Genomic DNA, 8,437 nt, shown 5'->3' on the forward strand with positions numbered 1-8,437 from the left:
GGATGCCGGGGAGCCGGGGAAGATGCGGCAGTGGAATCCCGCGCGGAAAGGAGTACGAGGGTTCACTGGTTCGGCTGCGGTGTGAGGCTGCCGTCGCCGCAGGGCCTGGCCAGCGGCGGGAATAGTAGGGGCGGTGAGGCCTCCGTGGCAGCACAGCCGGCCACGGGAGGCAGGAGCATGCGGCACAACCGACGCTGGTTTGGGCGGCTGGAGCAAGAAGACCAGAGGTTGAAGAAGCACTACGGCCGTTGGATGGACATCATACGGTCACTGGAGCTAGAATCGTTCATGTTGACTAAAGTTGACAAAGGCCCCCGTCCCAGTCAACTTAGTAGGCCCACAAGTCAGCCTCCCACCATGGTGGGTCCCAGCTAGCAGGGGGAGTATTCATTTTTTTGTGCGTAATAAGGAGGCACTTCCGGTGGGTCCGAGCTGACAGCGGGAGGAACATTTTTTTCGTGAAATACGCTGGCCCGTCGGGTGGGTCCCAGCAGTCAGGGGGGGCATTTATTGCGAAATAAGGTGGCCCGTCCGGTGGGTCCCTGCTGTCAGGTGGAGGAATAATTATTTTGCGCGTAATAAAGAGGCACTTCCTTGCGCCCGCCTGGACCCAGCTGTCAGCCTCTCCATGTACAATACTCTTCCGATGGAAGTCAGTCGTTGACCATGCCGCGCCGAGAGCACCAGGGCGGTGGTCTGGACGACGGCGAGGCCTAGGAAGGGGATGATGCAGAGCCGGGGAAGACGCAGCAGTGGAAGCCCGCGCGGAGAGGAGTACGAGGGTTCACTGGTTCGGCTGCGGTGTGAGGCTGCCGTCGCCGCGGAATAATAGGGGGTGTGGGTGAGTAGAGGGATGGCCTGGCCAGCGGTGGGAGTAGTACGGGGATGTGAGGCCTCCGCGGCATCACAGCCGGCCACGGGAGGCAGTTGCACGCGACACGACCGGTACTGCTTTGGGCGGCTGGAGTAAGAAGAACAGAGGTTGAAGAAGCACTACGACCGTTGGATGACATCGTACGATCATTGCAGCTAGAATCATTTATATTGACTAAGTTGACAAAGCCCTTGGTACGCGTCAACTTAGTAGGCCCACAGCTCGGATTTGGCAGAGAACATATAGCCCATTTGCGATTTGTAAGAATGTACAACCCATTTTTTAATTCTAATGGAATTTACTACAGTCCATTTACAGTTTGTTAAAATTACAGCCCAACTTCTAGCTAGGACAACGACTAGTAATTTCAAACAACCGCTCAAAACAGAATTCAAAAAAATTCCCACATTTTGGTGGGATCCGAAATATTTTTATCCGAAATTTCTAGTCAGGTCAAATATAATTTCAAAATAGAGTTGTATTACGTTAAAATCCAATGAAATATTGCGTGCGCAACAAGTAATGAAATTAAAATTTTCAAATTCCAAAATAATATATTTTTCAAACTAATTACGTGTTTGGTGCATAGTAACTGTCCAGTTATTATAATTACATCTCATTTATTATTTCTTAAAGTCCATTTTCTTGTTAAGCCTAATGCATACCTCCTAGGAAAGTTTGCAGCCCAGCGGGGCGGAGAATAACAAGTTGACCCGGATATTGTGTACAACTGTCGGCCCAGTTGCATTGCTGATGTTGAAAAAAGGCCTGTGTAGTACAGTACAACCTAATATGGTTACTCAGCCCACATTCTGTGACGCCGGAAAGGCCCAAACAAGGCTTCTGTACAACTTTTTGAAGTCACTGAGCTCAATTAATAACTTAAGAAAAAAGTTAGATTACAGTGGAACCTAATTAAAAGCTGTCACGAGCAAATAAATAATTCAACGGGTCCCACTTGTGCGTCTGTGAGTGTGTGTGTGCGTGTGTGTGTGAGAGAGAGAGAGACCCATCGGTCGATGCTCATAAATACATCTTTCAACCATATGCATTGCTGATGCTCAGTAAAAACTTATATAGTTGACACAATCATATAGAACATCATAGCACACTGAACTTGCATACAAAAATTTCATGTAGACGGCACAATCATGCCGCCGACCCCGTTGAAGGTCGCCGCCCACATTCGCCCACCTTCGTCGCCCACCTGCACCTCTGATTTCGTCCGCTTCGTTCGTCGGCGCCGTGGACAATTCTGGCCACTCCTGCCTCTCATGCTGCTACTGGTGGACGACGCCGACGCCGTGGACCTTTGATGCTGCTTTTGCCTTTTCCCCTGCCTCGCCTCTGCTGCCACTCCCGCCTGTGCTGGTGAGTCTGCCCCGCCCGCCTCTGCTACTGCTGCTGTTCAATTTGTTGTTGTGAGTCTGAATTTGCTGTTCTCAGTACAGGCATAGAAAATTCAGTCAGGGGATACAAAGCTAGAGAAATAATCCAGGACAAAGGTTGTACACTGCTGCTAAATGATGAACAGATTATAGTGAAAATTTAGTTTGATGCCATCAAATTCATTGAGTAATACTCTTGGCATTCTTGGAGATCTGCTAGTTTTTGGAAGTTTTTCTTGCTATAGTTAACTGAAAATGTTTAGTGTTCCAATACTGTAGAGAAACTACAATGCCTATAATTCAGTTATGACTCCTTTACTGAAACTGTAGTGTTTGCTAAAACTGAGATGTAAACTAAAGGAGTTTGTGATTTGCAGAAGCTGTAGCATACTCCAACAAGTGATAAATGCACTCAAAAGTTCACCGAGAAAATGCAGAGGCTGCTCACTTGTTACTGAAAGTTTTCTGGAGTGATAAATGCACGCAAAAGAAGTTCAGTTAACTATTACTGTTGCTGTATGAATTCCAACCAGGTCAATTTGTTGTCAATTACTATGTAATACTCAACCAGGTTTATGCAAAATGAAGATCAACCATGTTTATTTGGATTTATTTGGATTTATTTGAATCATTTGAATTTATTTGCTTTATTTGGATTTATACACCATTTGTCCAATTGCAAACATACCTAAAGTTTCCAATTGTCCAATTTCAGTCATTCATTTTACAGAGAGCTAAGCATAGCCATGAATCTTCCCTAAATATTCCTGTAGAATCAATTCAAGCAGCACAAAACTGAAAACTGCCACAACCCCTTAACTAAGAGTTGATAAAAACATGTCCCTAAAATTGGAATTATTTGAATTAGCTAGGTTTATTCTTCTTCATATACAGAAAAAAGATGAATATTGTTCGTCTACTAGTTACTTCAAATTTAGAACTGAATAAACACTTGTCATCTTCAATAAACACTTGTAAATCTAGAGTGGTTTTAAACTTAGAATGCACCAAGTACTAATGTCCTTTGCTAGGCTACACACCATCTACTTGTAGTAGACAGCAAGATTCACAAAGACATGCACGCTTCAATAGACTTGTGAATGCTAGCAAAGTGATAAGTAAAAACTTGGATGTTCTCAGAAATATAGCACCAGAGGACATTAAGTGAACTGGCCTGTATGCTAAAGGCAAGGAAGTTCCACCTTATTTTCTTCTTCGAGCAGTTGATGAACTGGCCTGTATGCTGCAGCTACACATAGGTTCTGCAGAAAATGCACCAAAAGAGTTACACACAGGTGAAGTAAGTGGAAAGCAACATTTAAAATCCACTTCTTTTCTTTTGGTAGTGAAATTCAATTGAATTTTGTAAGCACATAAAATGCACCAATACTGAACATTTATTCCCACCTCCACCACCATCTTGTCAGTTTCGACAGTGTGTGTATGGAGTAGTTTTGACGGCAGTATAATTGTGCATCATGTAAACATTATGAGAATGATTAAGGGTTCAACAATTAGATTATAATTATGACCAGAACATAGGAACAAATATGATGGTTAGTTTTATGTAAAAAAAATCAGAAATGGAGTTACTCACTTGAAGTTACTATAGTTACTCACTTGAACTTACTGTAGTAGTGGCCAAAATTCAGAAAAGTTACTAAACAGCAGAAGTAGTGGCCAAAATTCAAAGTACTAAAAAGATTCTACACTAAATATACAGTGTTATCCATGTTCTGTATCCAGGACATTTGAATTATTCAGAGAAGGATAATGCAAACTGAAAAGTGTTACGCAAACTGAAAACTGATCCATGTTCTGTATCCAGGACACTAATTTTTGACATTTGAAGCTACATTTCAATTGTTATGCCTCTGTCAATTATTGAATTATTTAGAATATTTAAATTATTCAAAGATCCATGTTCTATATCCAGGATAATGCAAACTGAAAAGTGTTAAAAAGACCATGTGTTTTTTGGGGTCAAAATCTACATGTAAAACTGAAAAGTGAAAATAAAAATGGAGAATGCTGTGTCTCCCACTCACGCGCTCAAAAAAAAAACTACGACGCATTTTTTTATCTGTTTGCATAGGTCCCACCTTTCAGGAAGGATGGGCACGTACACGAACAGGTACGACTCATCAGTCTACCCGCATAGCCTTTTCGTTTAGTCTACCTAGCCGTCTAATCAACTGCCTGCATGCCACTTCTCCCATTTACTTCTCCATCGGGAACCGATTCTCCTCGGCTTCTTCACCTCCCCTTCATCTTCATTTGCATCCAAACCCCACTGCGTTCACATTGTTTTAACCTCTTTAAATAATCATCTACTACTTCAGTTAGACTAGCCATCTAATCCTAATTCTCCAAACCATAGCCCTCCATTCCAGCGTTTCCAAATGGCGGAAGAGATCGAGATGCAGGTTTTTAGCGTCCAACATGTCCTCGTCGAAGGCTCGATGCGCATAGTTGCCACCGTCACCGTCCACCCAAGGGTTGTTCGGCAGTGGATCAACAATGTATCCAACTCCCTCGAAAAGGTAGAGACGAGGGTCATCGGTCTCGACGCAGAGTACACGGAGCATGCCCCTGGGAAGATCCAGTGCGCCGCCGTCCTTCAGCTGTGCCACGAAGATGATGTTTTGGTGTATCACATCATACACTCGCCCTCCATACCACGTGAGCTTCATGATTTCTTGTCTCGGGAGGACGTATAATTCTGTGGGGCAGCCATCGAAGGGGACAAACAGAAGCTGAAGCCATACAACCTTGATTTGAAAAGCATCGCTGACCTACAAACCAGCATCAAAATTCCTGTAGAAGATTGTGATAAATAGACACCATCCCTATTCGACGTAATAAATTTTGTGCTCGGTACAAATCTTTAGAAGGGTGACGAGACGGTGGCATTAAGGTCGTCTAGATGGGAGAATTATCCCTTGACGTACGAGCGGATAAAATATGCTGCCCTCGATGCCCGTGTGAGTTTCGAGATAGCTGCAAGGTCCAAAGAGCTTGTTGCGAAGCCGTCTCCCACAGAGAATGAGAACAAGAAGAAGAAGAAGAAGAAGAAGAAGAAGAGGTTGCACCAGCAGGAGGGCATTATGGATGGATGAACTATTTCCTCTCTTGTAAAAAAAATTATTCCCTCTCGGTGTATATTGATATAGATGGACTATTTCGATGGTGTGCATGTCTTTGGAACAAAGTAGTAGCGTGGGTCCACTTGACTATAAGGAACTATTTATCCGCATGTATAGCTTTCTCTGCTACTCCTTCCAGTGATCGGTATGCAGTGCATGTGTCCGTAGACATGACAGCTTGTGTGCATGACATGTGGGCCACCTAAAATGCGGCGAGCATCAAGTTTCTACCACAGCCACCCGCGATTCCCACGACGCCGCTCGAACCCATGAAACCACACGTCCCCCGACCTGCGGCTCACCCCTCTTGGCCCCACTGCCCCTCTGCCTACGGGAGCATTACATGCGGACCAGTCACCTATCGGGTCCACATGTTATTGACTCAAAGGTAGGTGTAGTAAGGCACTGAAGCTCGGTCCCGACAGCCCTGAGAGGGAAATGTAACTCCTGCGTCAGGGCTTGTGGTGCTCCTGCAGCACGAACTCGTGCCAAACTCGAGATTTGTTTCTTTACTATACATGCACGCAACGATTTAATGGACATTGCAATCTCAACATGTGATGGGGAGCTCTAAATTTGAATTTGAAACTTATAAAACGAAAAGATTCAAAACAAATAAACTGGGAGAGAGGGAGTATATCGTAGGATGTGTCCCATACAAAATAAGTCCCCTGGTTTGTCACCGCGAAGATGCGGTTAGAAAGGAGCACGGCTTCTTCCTACTCGTACGACAACAAATCGGCCGTAGACAGCATGGTCCACCTTTGACCGCCATGTGCAAGGTTCGTGCTATCTTATTCAATCTCACCATGGTTCAATCATACCAATTCATGCGGTGGCCCGTTGCATGGCTGATCCCAATGTTGGACAAAGGTTCGACGGGAACGGTTTCACCGTTGTAAATGTTGTGCAAATTGATGTTGGTACCCTCCTGTACATATGCAAGCCAATCTCCACTCGCATAGCGAGGGTACCAACATCAATTTGCACAACATTTGCCTAACCTGTGAAACAGTGGGCAGGGGGAGAATTAGGAAATGGACACGGAAGTAGTCTTCAGAATGCATTTACTACGTGATCAAACTCATCTTACCTGCTCATCGGAGAAAATCCGAGTGCCCCTCAACGTCGGCATCTCAAGGGGCATCAACTTGCAACTACGTCCACGCCGCGCTAGAGAGACCCCCAAGGAAACATCCTTGTGCATTCCACGGAACATCAAGATGCATTTGTATGAGTAGTTTATCTTGTGAGAGAAAAGGATGAACGAGGGAAGGCCTCTAGAGATAGAGATGGACACTACTACTACCAATGTGCTGGCCGGTGCGTTGCAATGGATCCAAAGTAGTAGAATAATACTTGTTCACGTGCTTGAAATATAAACACTCTAGTTTTGATATACATGTGTCAGCAGACATGACAGCTTGTCCATGGAAGTTGAACCACGGCGACCATCACGTTTCTTATTTCTACCATTGCCACACCCACACGTGATTCCCACGACGCTGCTCCAACCTATGGCACGACGTCCCCCGACGTGGACATGGATCCTCTGACGTGGCTATCACTGCCTTGCCCTGCCTTTCCTTCGCTGACAGGTGGGACCCACGCTTATGGGTCCCACATCTCAGTGACAGAATGGTAGGATTGTTTGCGTCAGGGGATCCTCATCCCCCCGACGTGCCCCTCATCCCTCTCGGCCCCACCGCTCCTCTGCCTTTGTGTGCATGACATGCGGGCCAGCTGAACTGCGGCGACCATCAACTTTCTACCACAGACACACCCGATTGGACGCGGTTTGCCTGCTCCGCTGCTGTGCTCCGATACGTACTCCCACATCATCGAATTTTCATCCAGCGGTTGTGACACATTTTGTCCCGGGCATCAATTCTCAGCTAGAGTACTTATGTACAGGTAGTACCTGCCGGTGTGGCCATCTACGCCTCATAACGCCCCGACGCCCAGCTGTGGCGCCCTCACCACGGCCACGCCACCACCGGCCGGTTCATCTCAAACGAGTGAGTCGCGAACCACACCACCACCATGAGAATGACATGTGGGCCAGCCGCATTTAAGGTCTGTATGTCATTGACTCATAGGCCGGGCACTAAGCCACTGAAGTTCGGTCCCATGGGCCCCGAGAGGGAAATGTACCTCCTGCGGCAGGCCTTGTGGTGCTCCCGCAGTACAAGCTCGTGCCAAAACTGGAATTTGTTTCTTACTACTACCAACTAGTACTAGTAAGGTACACGTGCATTGCACGCATGAGATTCTGGTGGTTTGTGCATTATGCTTCTACATGTGGAGCTTTCTGGATTCTAACATGTGGCAAAATCTGGTGGAATGTAAGGTTAGGCAAGTTTGATTAACTTAGGTGAGTGTTTGGTTCAAGCCACACCTTAGGCAAGCCACACTAAGGTCCCACATGACATACACACAAAAAATGTGGCAAGATTCCCTTAGACTTGCCAACTTGTTTCTCTCATTTTGAAGAACTAATAACTTTGCCTAAGCTTAGTTGTGGCAAAGTTAGTCATGAATTAAGTTCAACCATGGAGTCTTCTAGATTATACATGTGGCAGAATCTGGTGGATGATATCCAACGGCCAATAGTGCTCAGATTTACCATCTTTGTACCATCGGATTGGCTTCATCCAATGACCAACTTTCAAAGTTTTTCACACACTATATAGGGGGTATAGATATAGATGTGCCGGTCCGTTGCAATGGATCCAAAGTATATATATCTATTTAGTGGAGTGCACTCTAAACACATTATCTATTTATTTTTCTCTAACCTTCCGTAGCCATGCAACCAAGCCACATAAGCTTCATGGGTGCCCCCCACGTCATATTATTCATACTACATTGATTGAAAAAAAGATAAATCACCCAAAACAAGATCTTCCCCTTTTTTGTTCCTACGATGTTGTGCCGTGCACGTACCTACTAGTTGTATAGTGGTAGTACTAGTAATATAGTATTAGGAGTACAAACTTGGTACTAGTAGGAGTAGTACTAGTACGGAA

This window comes from Triticum urartu, chromosome 3A, assembly GCF_056163025.1.
Source record: "Triticum urartu cultivar PI428250 chromosome 3A, HENAU_Tu73, whole genome shotgun sequence".
NCBI lineage: Eukaryota > Viridiplantae > Streptophyta > Magnoliopsida > Poales > Poaceae > Triticum > Triticum urartu.